Raw genomic sequence first — 22377 nt, forward strand, 5'->3', positions numbered from 1 at the left:
GTTTAAAAGTTATGCAGTAACAATAATAATAGAAGTATAATTTATGTTCCAAAGGATTAGTGAATTCACATGTCATACCTTGCTTTTATTTATTTCACAAAACTTATGTCATTATTTTATGAATAGAATACGAAAATTCTAGTTTTTAGCTAAGGTTTTATGTAATTTGTTTCATATATTTTATATTTTACATAAATTTAGTGTTCAATATAGAATATTGTTGAGATTAAAAACCATTATTTTTAGACGAAGAGGTTAGCATGATATTATAACCCATGGAATTCAGTAACAGTTTATGTCAAGTATATTTAATAAATCGCCTAAAGGTTTTTAAATAAATAAAAAAATATTTATTACCATAAGTTAATTGTGTAGATATATACCAACGAAAGAATTACTAAACAATTATTTAAAGTTTTCCAGTTTTCTCTTCCTTTAAAAAAAATTTAATAAAGGGGAATAGAAAGTTTAGGAATAAAAAATAAAAAAAAATGTTTAATATATTCGTTGTTGTTGGTTTATATTTTGGCTCAGATTACAATCTAAAAAAAAATAAATGAAGAATGAGGCGAAATGATTGTTGAGAAGCAATTTAATTGCTTGAGAAGGAAACCAGTGTTAAAGAAGGGTGATGAAATAAAAAAAAAAAATAAAAAATGAAACGGCAATGAAAAAACGATTTATTGTAATGTCGGTGAGTTTTTTTCAGTTTTTTACTTATTATTTTTACATAAAGATTAGTTTCTTTTCCTATATTACTCTATTATATTTTACTTCAGGTAATTTTGATGCTTATATTAGCAAATTGCAAGCAGGAGGCTGCTTGCAGTTTGCTAATACAAGATCATGATTTTTCATGATTTTCATTATTCAGGATTTTCATGATATATGAGATCATGATTTTTTTAAACGAATGTAAATGACTGACTAACAGCTCAGTAGTGAAAAGGGAATATAATTGAAAATGTTTATCTATTTTATAGGTTTTGTAGTTCTCAATTAAATTAGATTACATTAAGGTTTTTTTATTCCACAGTTATATATATCATCAAAAGAGACCCGATTTATTTTTTTTTATAAATCAGCTATTTATAGTTTTCTAAAATAATGAATGGTTAAAAAAAATAGAACTGCATAAATTAAGTTAGAAGACAATATAAATAAAAAGAAAAAAAAATATTAATTTGGAACAAAATGATGTAGAATAATGATGAGTAGATTATCAGAAAATGATGTTACGTATAATGCCAAATCAATAGTATCACAATATTACAGTGTTAATCTATTAAGCCTATGTAAATTCGTAGTATTACATCTCATATTATGCATGCTTTCCACAGATTACGATGTTATCGCCTAGCGATTGTAATTGTATAGATTAATACGGCAGAAAACAACACTTGAATTACACTTAATTAATAGATTTCCTTAAAGTTTTAAATGTGTAAGTTATGAATAGTATACCGGTTAAAGAATGACGTTTTCTGCTAAATATTTCATTAGACAAGTTCACAGCGTTTTAGTAAATATATCCTTCATCATGAAATAATTCTAACCATAAAAAGTCTGGATAGTAAACTAATAAAACAAATATTTACTAAAAATAAATTTAATACATTATTCATACTATTACTTTCATAAATGTTAATTGTTACATTACTTATGTTACAGTTTTTTTTATAAATTTTGGAAAATAAGTTTAATGTCCGTTGCCGATAAAGAAATGTAGGTCACATAAAACGAGATGATATATTTATGTTAGATAACAGTATAATAAAACTCACTGTCATGAATATGTAAAAGTTAATTGGGATAACTGAACTAGAGTGGAATATATAACATCGCCAGAAAGTTCTAAAAAGGCATCATAAAACAAACTTAAGGCAAGTCGTTTTTTATAATAGTTTCATTTAATGTATATTATACACCGGTCAGTATAAATTAATCTCAAAACTAGAAAAAATAATAATTATGATAGTAAGACAAATACTTCAATTAGTATTTTACCGGCTATTACAATGTATGTTGGTAAGCACAGTACCTTTAACGGGAAAGTAACAACACAAAAAATTAAAAAAAAATTTTTTTTTTTAATTTTATGCTTAAGGAGACATTTAAAAAAATTAACAAAAGAATAGATTTAAATTAATTGTAAACAATCTGCAAAAAAATTATTTCAGTGCTCCCACGCTCAAAAATCTGTTTCCTTCGCATGTACCAATGTGTGTGTCCGCATGTGTCTGGTCTTAACACTACAGACTCCGTTGAACGATTTTCTTCAAACTAGGGCGACAGGTACTAAAATCGAGGGGTAAGAATGTATTAAATTTTGGCAAAAATGATGAAATAGGGAATGTTTTGGACGAAATTATAAATATCGGCATTTTAACAAAAATCTCTTTCATATTTGAAAGAATATTATTTTTATCAAATTCACAAATTCCCAGAGTTTTTATTTAATATTCACATCCTTACCAAAAATGACTATATATTATTTTTTTAGCTATATTTTGCTTCAAACAATGAGTTACTGAAAGTGTTTTGCATTTATACTTTTTACATCAATAGGCCTTTAAACCATTATACAGTTTTTCTCATTCCACTTTCTCCAGTGGTAGTAACAAAAAATATTTTTTTAATCATTTCATTTCATTTTAAATTTAAAGCCATCCCGAAAGTTACTCATTGCAGTTAAAATTTAAAAATATTAATTTTTAGATAGCTACTACTCAGTATTTCGTTAAAAAAAACGATTAGCCAAAAATGTTTACCTCCGTCTTAAAAAATAACAACTTTCTTTATTTACATTTACGGGTGTATCTTTGTATTTTTTAAACACTCTAAAAAAGTTATTTTTTAATTTTATTATCTTCCTGTGGGGATTATTTTCTTAAAGATTAATTTTACCCGCAAGCTTCTCTTTGAGTATGTGAGCTTCCAAAATGAAAAAAAAAATTATTTTTATTTTTGCTGAACACAAAACAATAATCCAACCATTCAAGATACATTAAGTCGTCCACAAGTATAGAAATAATAAGTGTTTTGCGTTTATTTATTTCATTATATATTATAAAATTAGAAATAAACATTTTTACATAGAAATGATAAAAAAATTATAATTTTGATTATTTTTTTTTTCAAAAAAAGGAGGTAATTTATCATATAGATCTAAATAGAGCTTAATATGATGTGAACTGAAAAAACTTTCTAGCAGAAATTAATTAGTTATATAATTGTTTATCATTATCATATACTTGAGTGTATTGTATTAGATACATTTACAAAACAAACATATGTGCATGCATTTGTAATTCTTGAGCGGTTTCAAAGGAACCCTCTCTTCGAATTTCATTTGTGTATTGTAATCAAAATTGCTAGTTGTTCCGGTTAATAAGAACTGATTTTAAATAAAAATAACTTTATTGGCGAAAAAAAAATTGATTCATTAAAGGATATAGATCAAAAAGTTCATATTATTTCTAAAGAAATTTTTAATTATGAAAAATATTTTTCTAAAATGGAATGAATGAATGAATAAATATAAACATGTTATAATCATTAAAATGTGTTTTGAATTTATGGGATTACCTGATCTAAGGAATATTTATTCCGATTTATATTTTCTAATTAAGAATTTTTTTAAAAAATCAGAGTATTAAATAAAAAGTTTTAGCACAAATATTTTCATTCGTGTAAATGGTGAAATCATTTGAAATTTAATAAATTAAACTGTTAAAGAATTAACCATCACAAAAAATACTCATAATTATGAAATTAAGCAATTTTTGCAGCTAACTTTTTAAAAATAAAATAAGAATTTTGTTATATCTGATATATACCTCTTAAAATAATTAGAGTTTCCAAAATGTTACGATTTAAAAAAAAAAAATTCACGTAAAAGTTATGGATATTTTCCAACAAGTTTACGCGTTTTTCAATCTAAATTAAACATATAGTTTTCTCAGCATGATATTTTTTTTAACACAGGATTCGATAACACGATGCACAGATATTAGTACCATTTACAGTATTTCATTTTAGATTGCAATTATTAGGATCTATATCGCAAAGAAAACTAATGAATTTTAAAACCTAAAAAAATAAATCAAATATTAATTTCATTATTACAAGATTAATTATAAAAATACTATTTGAAATAACTATTTTTATAAATTAGTTATTACAGAACTATTATAAAAAATGAGATATAAACATAGCATCTATTAACATGAGATTTAGTTTATTTATTTAAATTGTGAATACAAAGATCTAACTTACACAGGAATTCAGTATATCTTTTCATGTTATTTTTGACATAAGTATATTTTGAATAATTCATTTTAATTACAGATATTCTAGGTTTTGTCGCTATATATACGCCGTTAAAACGGTTTGTCAATTTTTTAAGAAAATAAGTTCAAATTGATGCAATTCATTTACATTAGAAATCGGTTAAACCTACTCAATGTTAATTTAAAAAAAATAAATTCCAAATTTTGTCACTAAAATAATCCCGCTTTAATTTGATATAGTTCGGATCCTGAATCTATTTAAAGATTTCGTTTACAGTAGTGGTTTATAATTTCATGTTTAATTTACATTAACATAATAGCTGGTTCTGAAAGAGTTTAGTATATAACTTAATTTTCTAAGTTTCAGGCAAACTTGTTAAAAATATATGTTTAGTATAACACGTAATATGCAATAACTAAACACAAAACGTTTAGTTGACACAAATGTACTGGATTATGAGAGATTATTTAAAAGAGAATTACTTTATAAAAATAAGAATAATGAGTAAATTTAAAGATACGGATTTTAAGTTAAAATCTGAATAATAAGTATTCTATAGTTTTTCAAAAGCTATAGTTTTACTTTCTACAACAGTGAAGAATGAGAGATGTGATTTTTGTAAAATCGATTTGATATATTGCAGTTAAGATGCAAACGATTTACACTTCAATGAGTTGAACCAGTGCCAGCGAATCCAAAGAATTGTGAAAGGGGTTGCTATGTAACTCGTACAATGAAAAATGAAACCTGACTTAAGAAACAAGTTACTCAACACAGAAAATTTATAAAAATAACAATTGTTAAATCACGTATTAGAAAGGTTTTTTTTAATGAATCTGAAACTGTAGATACGAAATACGTTGATGAATATTATTTTGAAAATTTAAACCTGTTTATTTATTTGTTTATTGTTAATGAATTAAGGAAATGGCATTTGATAAATGAAATTTTAAGGATAAAATAATTCTTTTATAACGAAATATATTTATTTTGTAATCTGTTTTTGTTACTTTTGTTTTAGTATTCACTCAGAGAAATTAACTTACAAACCTATGACCAGCTCGTTACAGAAAACACCCTGATAACAATATTTTCAAACAATACCATAACAAAAGTTGTACACAACCCAATAGTTATACTATCATAATTATTACAATAACACCTGAATTTAATTCAAAATTGAAAAAAAATTATAGTAGGAAATCGAACGAAATAAGAAATGTTTCATATAGGATTTATATTTCGTAGAGAAACATATTTACAGATATTTCTAGACATTTTCTAATTTTGCATGAAATATACAATGAAATATTTACGGGTATATTGCATTGTCAAAAAAGTACCGGGAATTGTTAAATAAAACGCACAATTTTTGTTTATTCATATATATTTATTTTGAAGGCGACAATTTTTGAATTTTTTAGAGTCCATCTGATACAACACATATATGCCAGCGTTTTTCCAGTCTTTGAAACACTATTTAGAAGCTTACCGGTGGATCCTTCAGCTCCTTTGACGAATTTTGCTTTATGACTACAATTGAGTCAAAACGGGTACCCCGAAGAGACAATTTTAGCTTTGAGAACAGACAGAAATCACGCCGGGCCAGATCTGATTAATTCGGTGGTTGATCGATATTGATTGTTGTGTTTTGGCCTTAAATTCGGTCACAATTTTTATTCTATGCGATGACGCATTATGGTCCTGTAAAATCTATGAATTTTTCTTCAACAAATCCTGCCGTTTCTAACGGATATTCTCTCAAAAACGCTTCATTACGACCAAATAGTATTCTTTATTTATCGTCTGTCTCTCTGGAATGAATTCATGATGCACCAAACCATTAATATCGAAGAAAATAATGAGCATCATCTTGATTTTTGAGCGACCATGACTTGTATTTTTTTGTTTCGGCTCGTCTTTGTCCTCCATTATGGTGACGTTAACTTGTTTGCATGTCAAACTTGTAGTCCCATGTCTCTTCACCAGTTGGGATGCGTTCCATGAATGTGGTATCAGAATCGGCGCGATCCAGTATGCGTAAAGAGACCTGCTCACGGTATTTTTTTTTTTGAAGAAATTTGAGCTCTTTTAGAACAAGCCATGCGGCGGCGTGTCTCATACACAAAACAGCCAGAAAAATCAAACAAACAGACTATTGAGAGATTATAAGGCCACGAGCTATCTCTCTTAAGCTGGAATGACGATTTTCAAGCACAATTTCTTTTAATTTTTTGATGTTTTCATCGGTTGAAAAAGTGGATTTTTTTGACGATTTTTCGGCCCTCTTTGAACGATTTTTACCTCTCGAAGGCACGTGTTTTTGATAAAACTAATTCACTATAAGGCTTTTCTAACATTTTTGAGTCGGCACACAAAATTCGTTTGCAACACAAAATGTAAGGCAAACTCTTTGTTCAATAATTTTGTTCATTGTAAAAATCGTGATGCACTACTGAAGTTGACTGATTCAATCAGCCGCTGTAAACAAACTGGTACACAAATCGTCCTCGTTTTGGATATCGTAATTAAGTACAACAGTGCTACCATCTTACGGAAAAAAATCATTAGCGCGTGCCCTTTTAAAATACAAATTCCCGGAACGTTTTTTGACATAATATATATTGGTAAGGTAATGATAAGGTATATTGATACCTTATCATTACCAATAGTTCTAAGTATTAGAAAAAACTTAAAACCCGGCAAAATGGAAGAAATTACACTATATATTTTAACTGGAGCATTGGATTTTACAGAAAAATTCAATAACTGTATCACTTCAATCAATAGATGCGAAAAAAAATTATGATACACAATATTGTTCTTAGCACAACTACATGGAATTCAAATGTGGAGAAAAACAGCACTTCAAATGTCTAAATTTCAAAACATGTCCAATCCAGACAGTATTTAATGCAAACCGTCTCCGTTTTAATGATTCTTGCTATCATATAATCACTTTGTTAAAAAAATCACAAAATTACAGAAACATTAAAAAAATATGTCAGCGACGTATAAGTTAAATTACAAAATAATTAAAATAATGAAGCACAAATCCTTTTACATAATAGTGAGCTATAATCTAGTTTATGATACTGATATCCAAAAGATTTATTAAAAAAAATAAATAAATAATAATCCATTTTAAATAAAAGATTAAATTCATAAATTCTATTTCAAAATATAACACTTCAAATTACAAGACAACATTATACAGCAGAGAAAAGTAGCAAGAAGGAAAACGAATGGATTTTGTTTTATTGGCATTTAGCCTGAAAATAAATTAGAAACTACATACCATTACTAAATATCATTTGATTAAAAAATTACAAAAAAATTATAAAAAAATTTATAGCAGCGCGATATAAAAAATTGCTTCCGTATAAAGTTAAAAAAATGATATACTGAAGAAGATGAAAAAAAAAGAAAATCTACATATAACATAGGTTCTAGATGTTTATTTCCTTGAAAATAGTGAAACATTTTAAAGACTGAAATTATTACACAATTCCATCCAATTTTAACATACAAAAATCATAGATAAATAAATATCTAATACCAATAACATAAAAATTATATTTATATTTTTTACAAATGGAATATAGATTTATTAATATGTACACTTAAATAATAAATGAATAAGATAAATGTTCTTTAGAAGCTTTTCAAGAATTTCCAACACTTTTAAGAGAGAAAAGAGTGAATAGTATGAATTTTAGTACACCACAGGGTTTTCTGTAATTGTGAACGAGGTAGAAACGTGGAGTAAGTTTGCAGTGCTGCTTGGGGAGTAGCCTAGCAGTTAAATATTCCTATAAAGGTAAAACGTTATATTCACTCTCTCTCTGTCTCTTCTCTCTCTCTCTCTATATATATATATATATATATATACATATATATATTTTGAATAATTTAAAAAAAATATCAATAGGATATATATATCATCTATTGTCCGCGTTGGAAAGATTTATATATATTAAAACCTTTCATTTTTTTAATTTTTTACACAACAAACCAACTGAACTGTTTTGATTATTTTTCACTGAAACTGAAAAATATGATTACTGTTGCAAATTTTTATTATTAGCAGGCCAGGGTGGGCGAGTGAGACGGTTCTTTGGGTACTTGATTTAAAGAGACGCCATGATATACAGGAAATAGTAATTAAAAAAAAAAAAAACATATGCAATTGAATTTATAACCTAATCTGGTTATTTGAAATTATATGTTTATAGCTGAATTAAAATGTTATTCCTAAGCTTACGAATTAATACATTTTTCCTTATTAGATCATAGCAGGCTCTCATTAGAAATGAAAACTGTAACAGTTTATACCGTTTGATAAACCTATTTCCAATGTAATTATAATTAAGGCACAGTTATATTTTAATATAATATATCGTCAAGTTTTCAAGAAAATCTAAACATTTCCTGCTGGAGCATCATTTCGGATATTAATATTTTCATCTTATAATAAAAAAAAATAAATTTAATAAAACTCTTATAGCTTTATTTATCCTTACGAAGAAAGAAACGATACTAATTTGTTTAGAACATTAATATCTGGAAATCCACTTCACATGGCTGCATCCACAACCACCCCATTTTGTCTTTACTTTACCACAACTGTCCATGTTAGCAGGTTACGATTTTTAAAGTTAACCTCACTAAATTAAAGTTTAGTTCATTTCCAAAATTTTAAATTATTTATAAACTTTCGGTAAAATTTATAATTTATATTCTATTCTTTGTAACCGAATTAAAACTTTTAACTTAGAAAAAAAAAATTAATATATTTTTTAATTTTTCACGAAAATTTTAATTTTCAACTGCATAAAATTAAATTTTGTTTCTCAAATGCATGCAACCAATATTCCAGTTTTTCTCAATTCATGTATTTATTTCTTCAGAGATCAAAATAATCGTGGGTGTGTGGTAATTGTTCATTATTTATCCGCTAGTTATTTGAATATTGAAAAAATAATTAAGAAAAAATGCTAACATGAAGTAAATTAAATGAGAAACTTTACCACCAGTCATAAGTGAATCAGAGTGAATCAAAATTAATATTATCAATTCGGAACAAGAACATTAAGGATGTCTTAATTGCAAACATCCTGTCCATTTTCTACGTACTAAAACAACGAGGACAGCGATGCGTATTTGTATGGACTCCAGGGCATGCTGGTATTACAGGTAATGAAATCGCAGACGAAGCTGCCAGAAAGGCAACAGTCTGCGATGATTTGGATACATTTCCTGTAAGAGTGGCAGATGTTAAAAACCGTCTAACAAACATAGTAAAAAACAAGTGGAACGCTGAATGGAGGAGTTTAAATACAAAATTAAACTCAGTTAAAACTTCTCCTTATAAATGGAAAAGCGACTTTAAGTTGACTCGCCGAGAACAAGTAGCGGTGACCAGACTTAGAATCGGTCACACGCGATTAACAAATTTATATATGTTAACCGGCGAAGTGAGACCAATGTGCGGTGTTTGTAATAAAACACTGACAATCAAGCATCTAATAGAAGAGTGTACCATATATGAGGACCTCAGAAAGAGGTTCCGTTTTACAAATAATATTAGTGCTGATCTGGATAATGGAAATGAAGAAAATATAGTTGCATTTTTACACGCTATTAGCCTTCTTAAAAGTCTATAAAATGGAAGTTTAAAGCTGTGGTAAAAGATAATCTAAGCATATAAGGGAGTCTCGAAGCGTGGCACGTATAGTGACGGGAGGTAGCCCTCTTGCCTAGGCCATTTTGGCTCACCCGCATTCAAGAGCAGTGAGTCGGGGTGTGTCCGATGATGGCTTTTGGGACCCTCAAGGGTGGATTGAGGGCGCGAGGCTATGGGTGTACGCCGTTCATGCATATGGCCTGATATAAGAAGGATTCAACTGCCACGGCACCCTGGCACGACTGATATACTGCTCAACGGCGGTTCTGGTCGCCCCGAGGGTGCTTAAACAAACTATAAATGAGACTTCGTAGAAGAAAGAAAGAAAGATATGGTATTGATAAGTTCAATTTTAATTTTAATTTCATGGTCTTTTGAGAACCTATCTCAAATTTTAATATTGGGACCCTTTACACCCCGTAAGTGTTTGTGATTGTCCTTGTCTTTTATGTTTTAATGTTTATTGTGAAGTTTGTGTTTTTAAATAAAATGTAAGGGCCCTTTACACCCTTACATATGACGATCCTGATGGAGATAATAATTTCTTTTAAAGAATGTGACGAGGGCTAATGACCTTAGCAGTCGATGCCCGTAAAAAATCAATTAAAAAAAAAAAAAAAAAAAAAATATTATCATGAATTAAAAACAAACCAAATAAAAAAGAAGTATATTATGTTTATTTTTAATTTTTAGGTATGATTAAACTAAAGAGTAACGAAGCGTTAGAGATGGTACCGGTACATCAAAATCCCTTTGTCTTGGATACAAATTGCTCAAGGCCAAATCTGATAATTTAATGTAACTGCAGTTACGAGTTACGAAAAATTCGTAACATGAAAGACTAAAAGAAAAAAATAGTTTGTTTTGTGTACACGAAATACATTTTCAGGGCTGTATAAAACAACATTTTAGTATGATTACTGCCTTCGCCCTTCAGCTAAAAATTATGTGTTTAATTTTTGTTTATATTTTATTTTTTTGACGTAATTATAAATTTAATTAATTTATTTTGTAATTTTATTTTTATTCTCTTGTTAATGTAGGATTGACTACTCCGAATTATTGTAGTAGCTGTTTTGGGCGTAAATAAGAGTTATTGTTACTCTTATTTCAATTCCTGATCTGTTGACCAGAATGTTTCAACCTAATATACGTAATCTGTATTTTATTTCATTAAAATTTATTAATTAAAGTTTACCAATTAAGATTATTGATATATTTTGCCAGATATCTCACAAAACTTAAAAATAGATGGTTAGCAATACTGTAATCGAAATATGATTTTCTTAACATCTTATTTAAAGTAGTTGGAACATGCTTAAATATTTCTCATTGGAATCTATTTCTATCTAAAACCAATTCTTATATATATATATATTATATATATTTTTTTTGTTTGACGATATCGCCATACAAGCTTGAAGCTTGTGCGTGGGGTATGGAAGTGAAATTTTGTACCGTATGAAAAATGCCATGATTGACCGGGATTCGAACCCGGGACCTCCAGATAAAAGGCCGAGCTGCTACCACTCGCGCCACAGAGGCCGACTGTATATGATTATCTATCTTTATATTAATGGAAGACTACAAATCATCAGATTTTTCGATAATATATAATTTTATTTTGAAATAACTTTCATTTTCAGAGCTTTTAATATTTTCAGTTACCTTTTAGTTTATTTAGATAAGTAACAAGCTGATGACACGTTTAATTTTTTTTTTACATACTAATTTTAATCAATAAAATCTTTATTAAAGACTAATATTATCTGTGTTGTGTTCAACAAATTTCCTAATATTATTATTTACTGGTCATAGACAATCATGATATTGTGTGAAAAATTATAAAATAAAAAAGAATTCTAAGAAATATTTAAATGAGTCGTATGAAAAACGTAAATGGATTTATATGTTATAACTTTTAGAGAATTCTTCAATCTTTCAGGGCTGAATAAAAAATACTTACAAGCTTACTATTACATTTCGTTACGTAATACTTCAGAAATAAGATTAACAATGAAAAATAATCCGATTCCAGCAAAAAAGATTATAACGTAAATTTAAAAAAAAAATAATAAGATACCAGTGACTGCAAAATAGAAACTCACTCTTGATTTGATTAATAATATTCTGAATAAAATGACGGAAGAAAATTTAATCAGATGATATACAGGTATAATACTTGGCACCCGAAACGATAGGAAGTATAAATTGTCGTTATAAATGCCATGGCCACAAATTTGTGGTAGTAAACTACATAGAAGACAATCAAATAATTTTACCTCTAGTAAATTATTTCCATGTATTTATAGCTCTGAAAGATATACTAGGACAGGTTAATAAAGCACTAAATTTATAAAAAAACATACTTAGCAAGTGTATATTGGTCTCTGTATTTTTACAAATCAAATTTTGATTCTGTTTTTCTTTATTTCAACCAAAAAATAACTTATTAGTAACTGAAAAATTCAACCTTTTCCATAAATAAGTTTAAAAATATCTATTGTAGTGTCTACTGTAAAAAAATTTCCAAAAATATTTACATAAACAAATTATTTTAAAAATATTTATTTATATTAAGAAATATTTAATTACTTAATAATCTTTCCCGTATTTACCGGATATGGATTGCTTATATGAATAAAAATGAAGTAAAATGCTACTAAATATATTTTAACCCGAAAGGAAAAATCCAGGTGGCCATTAAAACAAACAAAAATTTCATCTCATAATAAAATAATTTGATTAAATTCTAATTATCCACCGATCATTGATAAATTATAACAATATTTCTACTAAAATATAATAAATGTATTGATTATCATTGAACATTTATGTATAATACATAACAATTGAGGCTATTAAAATTGTATTTCTTAAATATTGTGTTGTTCACAAAGAACACTATAACTACTTAACAATTTTTTTATTATTAAAATAAATTGATATGAATTATAAAAGCTAAGTAAATTTCTGACAACTCTTAGGTAAGCAATAGCTATCAGTAATCTATTTTCAATATTTTTGGGTCTCAAGGTGAAATAATATTTACTGGATATTAATTTTCAGTAGCTTACCATCTTCCATGTCTTGTTATTGAAATTTTTTAAAGTTTTAATAAATGTAAATCATAAAGCTCAATTCTCAGATATAAGGATTTTATGTCTAAATACCGATCTTCTTCTCAAAGTCTGTAAAATGTGTTTTTTAATAACAAAGTGTAATACATTTTGAAATTCATAGACAATTGGTTATTTTTACGAGTTGATCGCTAAATTAAATTTTAATTAATGAAATATTTGGAACTTAAAGGGAGGCAAATGCATCGGTTTGAATCCGACCTCATTTCTTTCTTTCTTTGTAATTTAATATATTGATTTGTTAATTTACCTCCGATTGTAAAAAAATATAATAAATAATAATTCAATGATAACAATAAAAAAAAAATCAATAATAACAATTAATAATCAACAATATAACAAAATAATAATAACAATAATATGAAAAAAAATCAGTAGTTATTATTGAAATCAAATTTTATGTACTTTAAAAATGTGTATATGTAATTTAATAGGCGTAAAAGGAGTTATGTGGTGTCCACATCAGATTTTTTTCCAAGAAAAAGGAGTTATCTGCTTTTTCATGTAACACAGATAGAGGCGTCTTCCTTGGTAAAATATTTCGGAGGTAATCTTGTCACACGTTCGGATTTCCGGGTGGGGACTACTAAAGAAGGGGTCACCGAAAAATTAAAAAATAACATTGTACGAGTAGGAGCATGGAATGTTAGAAGTCTAAAAAAGGTTGGTAGTTTAGAAAATTTACAAAGGGAAATGGGTAGGTTAAATGTCGATATAGTAGGAATTAGCGAGGTTCAGTGGGAAGAGGAAAATTACTTTTGGTCAGGTGATTTTAGAATGATTAACTCAGCCCTAAATAAAGGGCAAGCAGCATTAGATTTGGTAATGAACAAGATAATAGGAAAGAGAGTAGAGTATTTCAATAAGCTTAGCGATTGAATCATTATAATCAGGATAAAATCAAAACCTAAACCGCCAACGATTGTTCAAGTCTGTAAGCCCTAGATGATGTTGTAGAGTGTGTATACGAAGTAATTGAAGGAGCAACGAAACACATAAAAGGGATGAAAATTTAATAATAGTTGGAGATTGGAACTCAAGCGTCAGAAAAGGGAACGAAGGAAATACTGTGGGTGAATACGAGTTGGACAAATGAAATGAAAGAGGGGACCAACTTATTGAGTTTTACACGAAGCATAATTTAGAAATTGCCAAACACAATGTAAAATTAATAATAGAATAATATACAAATGGAATAATCCGGGAAATACTGCAAGGTATCAGAGAGATAATATCATTGTTAAGCAAATATTTAGAAATCAACTCGTTGACAGCAAAGTCCAGGATATCCAGGAACAAATGTTGATAGGGACCATAATTTAGTGTTAATGAAATGTATATTGGAGTTTAAAAGCCTGAAGAAAAGATGCCAGATGAAATGGTAGAACTTAGAGAAAACTGAGGAAGAGAAGGTAAAGAAGCTTTTCAAGAAGAAGATCGCAAAAGGTATGAGGAAAAAAATTATGTAGAAAATATAGAAGAATAAGCGAATGTTAAAAAGGAAATTCTTAAATCAGCAAAAGCGAACTTAGGCGGAACAAAGAGAACTGGTAGAAAAATTTGCATATCAGAGATATATTGGAGCTAATGGATGAACGTAGAAAGTATATGGATGCTAGTAATGAAGAAGGTAAATGGAACTATCGACAATTTAGGAATAATATAAACAGGAAGTTCAAATTATCGTAAAAAAGTGGATTAATGAAAAATGTTCAAAAATGGAAAGAGAAATGATTATTGGTAAAATAGACGGAGCATACATAAAAGTTTAGACGAATTTTGAAATACATAAGTTAAAATCTAACAATGTACTAAATAAAGATGATACATCGATTTATAATACAAAAGGTCGATAGGTGGGTGGATTTTAATAACTAGTAGTTTTTAATAAAATAACTTATATTGAGGAAATGAAGTAGAGACTGGTGTTATAGAAGAAGAAAAGGAAGTCAAAGAGGATCAAAAGGGAAATAAAATACTTAAATATGAATCTAAAAGAGGATTAAAGTATTTTAATATCACAAAAGATTCTGGGATAGACGGAATACCTGGAGCATTACTGCGCAGTGCTGGTGAGGAAGCGATGTGCATATATTATACAAACTGGTGTGTAATAATTACGAAAAAGGGGAAGTTCCATCAGACCTCAAAAACATTTTTATTGTCGTGATACTAAAGAAACCAGGAGCAGATAAATCTGAAGAATACAGAACAATTAGCTTAACTATGCATCAAAATTCATAACTAGAATCCTGTACAGAAGAATTGCGAAGAGAGTGGAAGAATCGTTACAAGAATACCATTTTGGTTTCAGGAAACTTATAGGGGAAAAGGAAGCAATTTTAGCGCTCAGATTAATAGTAAAAAAAATATTAAAGAAAAACACCAACATACATGGCACTTATAGACAAAGAAAAGACATTTGATAAAGTAGACTGCAATAAAATGTTCAGAACGTTAAAAAGTTAGGGTTCAAGTATATAGATAGAATAACAATTGCTACATATACAGGAACCAAACTGCAACAGTAATAATAGAAGAGCACAAGAAAGAAGCAGTAGCAAAAAAGGGAGTCAGAGCAGGTTGTTCCCTATATCCGTTACTTTTTAAGCTTTACATAGAACTAGCAATTAAAGATTTTAAAGAACAATTGAGATCCGGAATAACAGTGCAAGGTGAAACGATAAAGTTGCTAGGATTTGCTGATGATATAGTAATTCTAGCTGTGAGTAAAAAGATTTAGAAGAAACTATGAATGGCTGGCTAATGAATGAAGTCCTACGCAAGAATTGCCACATCAAAAAAAAGAAAAAAGAAAGTAATGAAACCTGGTAGAAATAATGTAGAGGACCACTGAATTTAAAAATACGACGAGAAAAGACTGTAGAGGTAGAAGAATTTTGATATTTGGAAAGTATAATTACTACACATGGACGAAGCGGAGCGATATACAATGCCGAATAGAACAGACCAAACGAGCTTTTAGTCAGAAATATACTTTGGTTACATCAAAAATTATTTTAACCGTCTGGAAAATATTTTTGAAAGTACATGTTTGGAGCGTAGTTTATATGGAAGTGAAACGATTGAAGTACCTGAGAGGAAAAAATTGGAAGCTTTTGTGGCGCTGTAGGAGAACGTTAAAAATCAGATGGGTGGATAAAGTAACAAATGAAGAGGTGTTGCCGCAAATTGATGAAGAAAGAAGGATTTGGAAAATATGATTAAAAGTAGAGAGGGACTTATAGGCCACATCATATGGCACCCTGGAATAAGCACTTTGACGTTTGAGGGACAGGTAGGTGGGAAGAATTGTGTAAGGCAACGTTTGGAATATGTAAAACAACATGGTAGGGATGTAGGATGTAGGGGTATACCAAAACGAAATGAGTGGCACTAGATGGGGAATCTTGGAGAGCTGAATCAAACCAGTCAAGTGGCTGAAGCCAAAAAAAATAACTCTTGATCAATACTCAGATAGGGAAATTCAAAGAATAAGTGTAATTTTAATTACTGTGAGTCTCTTAAATTTCTGCTGCAGTCTTCCGACAGTAAATTTAGCAGAGAAAAGTACCAGTTGAAAAAACGACTGCTTCCAGTTCGTGGATTAAAAGAATGTTTCTCAGTTAACTAAGTCAAATGTTGGCAGCGAATATTTGGATAAGTAACTAATACATGTAGTTTTAATAAAAAAAATTGTTTAATCGAAATTTTCATAACCAATCGTCTTTCATTCAAAATAACCTTATTGTAAATTCTGAATAAAATTTTCGGTCTAAAATTGTTATTTTTCAAAAGGGCTGTAAGATTACTTAATATATATATATAAAATATTATCACTAATACTAATTAATAAGACTGAACTGAATATTTTTGTTTTATAATTAAACGAAAATCTTTAAAATTTCAGTTCCTCATCATAATTTATAAAAAAGAACCACTATTATATAATATGTCTGTAACTAATAATAAGTAAATAAACGAAAGAAAGTTTTAACACTTATAAAAAAAAACTATAAAGTCTCCTTGTTGAAGCTTTAAACTCCTGGACAAGGTGAAGCTACTACAAGGATGTAACAACGAAAACCCTACGTAACTATTTTAATTACTCCCAAAACCACAACTAATGGATTTACAATCGTTTGAAAAAAGTCCAGACTTATCTTCTTAATAAAAACTTCAGAAAGTTTATTTTTTGTTCTAGAAACGAATTAAATAAATGTTTACATAAAAAAATGATTGTATTTTTTTTTTATAAATCAACTCTAATAATTTCAAAATATTTCTGTTTCTCCATTAGGAAATGATAGTGACAACTATCCATTGAATTATTTTCTTAAATTTTCATTTAGAAAGTGTTACTGAAAGAACTGAAATATATTGTGAATTTTAAAGAATTAAGTTACCAGTAAAAATTATTACCTCTCAAAAAAAAAAAAAATTATTCGTAAAAACATTTTCTCCTCCGAGCATTTGTATGTAATTGGATAACCAGAAATATTTTTAAATGTAACTCCTAAGAAACCACGAAACTGTAAATTTTCAGTGAACTAAAAGAAACTGTAGAATTTCAAGATTTTGTATTTGTAAAATACATTTAACTAGATATAATCCACGTTTAATTTCAATTTTATCTTTTAATCTCGTTTTTATAAAGATGAGATAAAAACGAAAACAATTAGCAATAAGGTGACTCAATAAATCACCTTGTATGTTTTGAAGACATATATCCGATATATACTCTTAAAATATGGGAAATTGGCACAAATTTAATTCTAATTAAAAATAGATATTTATCGACTTTTCAAAAAAAAATATTCAATCCTTTTAATAACCACTCTTAGGAGACTCGTTTAGATATAACATTAAAAGTTTTAGCCCTTTATATGTTAATTAGTAATTCCCTTTTTTATGTTCAAAAAAATTTTTTAGTAAATATTTACAAACACAATTTTATACCATTACCAATATCATGTTATCTTCTTAATCGCAGGAAATTTAAACGAAAATTTCTAAACAAAATTTATAAAGGTTCTGATGCTTATACCAATAAAATATGTGGGCGTGTTTGTTAATCTTCCTTTACTGTTATGAATATTAAAATTTATCCTCTAAACCAAAGCTTGTACGCTTATAACCAGTTGTGAGGAGAGTGAAGTACCAAGGTGGGCGGGTTGTGGTGGTATACAGAACAGCCCACTCATTCACATTCAACTGTAAGAAGTTGGTTATGCGACCACCGCCAACAAGCACACACATTACAATCCCGAACTCGCTCATTAATTTTGATTAAACTAAAGCGTAGGTTTATCTGGATATAAACAAAGTAATTGTGCTTGAAAATGTTATATGAAACTCAGGCATTAGATGTACATTCTTACTGTCATAATGGATCTTCAGATACAAATTTAAAGTAGAGATTATTTACGATCATTAATATAAAAATGCATAAGTATACATGAAGTTAATATGGATAAAATTCTTTTTGAATCTTTGTTGGAATCTTAAGTAAATTATATACACCTTAAAAAGGAATCCCAACTGAGATTTCTCAAAAACTACGTTCTAATAACTAAGTTTTTAATTATAAGTTTCAGGTTACACAAAGCATTTTTGAAGAACTGTACTTTCATAGGTGTAGTAGAAAACGACAGAGGTAATAAGAATAGCAAAAACGGAGTATCGATAAAACAATTAGTAATGAAAAGATAAACTAAAAAAAAAAAAAAAAATTAAAATAAAACTGAAAAATTGAAATTGGTTGAAAATGGTTCAACCAGTGATTAATGCACAATTTTCAGCAGGTGTAATTAATTACATTATAGAGATATTTAGGTCTACAACGTGTAGCCGCATAAGGATTTTAACATTCTCGCCGTTATCCATAACGTCTACGGCCAAGTCGTTAACGTGGTCATTTAGCCAAATCTCATATTTCACACTGAAACTGTGTTTCTTTCTTGACGTACCGTAGATGCAAATATTCATGGATTTCACTGCTTTTAGCAACCTACAACGCTTCAGATAAGCATCTCCCTAGTTCTGAAACAACTGAATTGTTTAAAAATTTTACTTACTTTCCGTGCTTCGTAGTTGAAGCCATATGTACATATTGACTTAAAAATCGCTGAGTATAAAATTAGCTACTTAGATAATAAGAAAGGCCCTTTTCATTTTCTATAAAAACCCAGGCAGCCAGACTTTGTCAAAGGTCTGCTGGACATCTTAGAAGGCTGCAAACAGTATCTCTTCTTCTCGTTAATAATGACAATTCTGTGAACTTGGAGGGGAGTGCTCATTATGAAAACCGAAATGGTTATCTCGAATAATATGATCCAGGTTAGACCACATCACTTCCTGTTCACTTGTGCAACCACTGCTGAAGAAAACGGCTTAATAAGTTTACTCATAGGAATCCGGCTGCTCAAGAATTCTAAGACTTCATTTTCACAAGAACTCCGCATATCAAGGGGTCACAACTTCTTTAAATTTTAATTATTTTTATACAATTAATTCGACCAAAATTTAAAAGAAAAATGGTTTTGAAATAGAATAAGAGTGATTAAGATACAAATAAATAATAAAAGGTTTTTATAGTAACCTTATATAAATCAAAAGTCAATTTTGAATACATCGCCAATCTTTTTTAAAATTAGCTAATATCTGCCTGAGGTTTGAAAAGTAATGAGAATTGTTTTCTTGTTGTCTTCTTCATTGATCCAAAATACTATTTTACATACGTAGTCAAACCCACCGTAATTCAGATTTCCAATTTGCATTTCAAAGTGGTACTAAATTTTTCTCTATACCTCAAAATTGTTTTTATGCTGTGACACGTTTTAATATTGGATATTTCCAGTCAATATAGTTATAATTCAATATACAGCTTTTGCATGTGGTGATCTGAGTGAAGGTACCACTTTTATGGTGAATATTACCCTTTATTTCAGTGAATTCGACAAAAAATAACCGCGCAATATATTGCGCGGTTATTTTTGACTCTGTCTTATATATAAGACAGAGTCAAAAGGATTTTTCTCTAGTAAGCCTAGCAGGGATGTTGTTTTTAAATAATTTGAATAGATAGAGGGTAATTATTGAAGGTTACTTGTGTAAAAAAATAAAATTTAAGATAAGTAAAAGAATATTTTTAAAATGGAGAATAGTTGAAAATCAACTATTAATAGAATACCAGTAATTATGCAACGGTATTAAAAATAAATTATATAACTTTTTAACAGCTTTTATAACTTAAAATAGGAAATAAAAATTTAAAAAGAAGCGATCATGGTTTTACAAATTCCTTTCTTTTAATAACTACATTTAACTCTACTTTTCTTTTTTGTTTATTTTTTCATTGTCATCAATATTTAAAAAAAAAAACATATTCGTATATTTATTTTTCAGCTTTTATATTTGCATTTACCTTTGCGAATATGATGCATACGAAATGTGTTACAGTTTTAAACTTTGATTTATTTATTTCTGTAAATATTTTTTTTTTATTATTCTACTTCCATAACTATAACGTTTTCCTTATACTAATTTTTTTTTTAACAAAACAAAGAAATTTACTTAAATTTAATATTTATGAAAAATATATTTATTATTTAAGCTAAAATTCATAATTCCGTCAAATTTTAGTTTTATTAATTAAAAGAATTAAATTCTTTTACAAGGAATTTTTTTTCATCGTTATGAATTTTGAAATTTCTTTAAAGTTAATTAATAAATTATAAAATTTTTCCTTTAAAAATTTTATCACAATATTAATTATAAATAAAGCTACTAGCTGTTAACAGTTAGGTTTTAAATAAATTTATAAATATTACCAAAAAATTAAAAAATGGATGTAATCTTTGAATTTAGAAAAAATCATTAAAAAATATACTTTTGCATTTCTTAAAATTGAGATTCAAGGAAACCATGCTATTAGTTTTGAGATAAGTTGTTACGGTCATGATTCAAATAAATTGAAATGTCATGATACCGGCAAATTTTCTAATACAATGTCATATCAATCTTTGGTGTTAAAACATAACAGCTTGATATTTTTGCGTCTTTTTATTATTCATACAAGTCTTGTATATCTTTTTCCATCAGTAATCGATATATGTTTTTATATGATGCATTTTGAAGAGTTGAGCAATTTTATTTTTTTCTCTTTGAGATTAAAGTAGTTACATTTTTAATTTAAATCTTTACGTCATTTCAGAATTTAATTTGTGTGAGTTGTTTATTATTTCATTTGTATAACATTTTGATAATAGTGTAAAATGGTGTAACTTTATTTAATGATGTAAATTATTTTTTTGTTTAATCATTGTATGTATAACCAAAGGTTATTTATTCATCCCGTAAATTTACTTTAGAAATATTTAGAATAGAAAAAAATATAAAATAACAGATTTTCATGATCACAAATCAGCAAATTATATCCTTCTTAATTTAACCACAAAACATTTTTTCGGTTGTTTGTATATTTTTCAGATATGACAATAACAAAAAAGAACACAAAAGAAAATTCGATTAATATAAGATGGAACAATCACTGGGAAATTAAATAAAATTAAATATTCTTTGAAAAGGTAGTATATTTGTTTTTATTATTACTATTTTTTATTTTTTGTATAATTTTTGCTAAAGTGTTTTCTTTTGAAACTTTTTACAGTAATTTATATCCTCTGCAACTAAATCATTAAACTACAATAAAAAGAATTGTTTATTACATAACTAAAAGAAATTACTAGAAAATGAGAAATTAGGTAATTTATCGCAAAAAAAATTGTATATGAATTACAAGAGAGAGCGTAGAAGAAAAAGTTACATTTTCACAATTTATGAAAAAGTAACAGCTGTGTTGATAACATTGATGTTTGTGGAGGACCAGTTGAATACGGAAAGCTGTATCGAATAAAAGATGGCCTAACCATTTGATAAAGGATTATGAAGGGATTGGAATCATTGGAGAAGTTTATGAGGGAGCAGAATATAAAAAAGTTGATATTGTCCCCACATAAGGGTGGAAAAATCCGCGGAAGAAGAGAAGTCACATCTTTAGTCTGTTTAGCAAAATTACTTACATTATAGTAAATAAAATTACATTCAGAAAAGAAATTAGGATTATTGTTGCTTGTACTTAGTCTGGACACAAGAAAGAATTGGTGAGATGGGAAAGCAATATATTAATGTTCCTTTCTCTTTTCAGAAACAATGTAAGACAACCATAGTACATTTTCTTTATTCTAAGTGAAAATT

This window comes from Lycorma delicatula, chromosome 1, assembly GCF_047948215.1.
Source record: "Lycorma delicatula isolate Av1 chromosome 1, ASM4794821v1, whole genome shotgun sequence".
NCBI classification, from domain to species: domain Eukaryota; kingdom Metazoa; phylum Arthropoda; class Insecta; order Hemiptera; family Fulgoridae; genus Lycorma; species Lycorma delicatula.